Raw genomic sequence first — 972 nt, 5'->3', positions numbered from 1 at the left:
ACGCCCGACATTATATTAGATAAGGAAAAGTACACAACACGTTACATTGCTCCATAGGTCGGTAGCAGCAGGTGGAGCTGTCGTTTAATTACGACCTGGTAGTACGAGAGAGACACTCCAATTAGCGGGCGCGCAGAGCTTCAAAAAAAAAAAAATAGCGGGCGCGCTCCAGTTGATCGTCAGGAATTGATTTGATTAGGGTTTTATTTTCTGCGCGTGCATGCAAGTGGATTCGATGACGACGTCCCGTGGCCTGGAAATGAATGCCAACGATTGGGTACACGCATGCACGGGAAACGGTTTGAGTCCTGTGCGACGTACAGCACCAGGCGAGGCCCCATGCTTCTTGGATCATTTTAACTAATCACCGTATTTTGAACTTAGGGGTAGTGATTTAATTCTATATTTCTTTACACAGAACATACGTACGCCCCAGATTCAAAAAAATAAATCTAATCACATGCGCCTGACATCGGCCGTCCATGGAATTGCACAATGTAATTATATAAGAACAATCCCCACAGGAAGACCCCAGTTCAATCCAAGAAAATGGTATGTTAAAGTCGAATTGAAGGGTTTCACTGTATTCTTCTATAATCCTTCGGCAGAGGCGGAGCTAAAGCCAGGCCAAATGGGTTGCGCGCAATCTGTATGTAAATCGGTGAGGCATGAAAGCAAATTTGACCATATGGCCTACCCAGCTTGCCAACTGTAGCTTCCGCTAATGTCCTGCAGGTCGTGTGTTGGAAACATCTCATTCACTTTTGGCTATATTTGGAAATAATAAATAAACTGGTACTTCATCTGTAAACTAATATAAAAACGTTTAGATCAATTAAACAGACGACCTCCACGACGAAAGTATGGAACTACTCTAATGTCCAAACCATCCTGACCACTACTTTTGGAACCAATAAATAAACGCTTAGAGTCGAAACCACTATAATTTTGAAACCATTGAATAAACCAACT

Source organism: Triticum dicoccoides, unplaced genomic scaffold, assembly GCF_002162155.2.
Source record: "Triticum dicoccoides isolate Atlit2015 ecotype Zavitan unplaced genomic scaffold, WEW_v2.0 scaffold3603, whole genome shotgun sequence".
NCBI classification, from domain to species: domain Eukaryota; kingdom Viridiplantae; phylum Streptophyta; class Magnoliopsida; order Poales; family Poaceae; genus Triticum; species Triticum dicoccoides.
The sequence above is the reverse complement of the archived record's forward strand: the minus strand, read 5'-3'. Positions refer to the sequence as shown.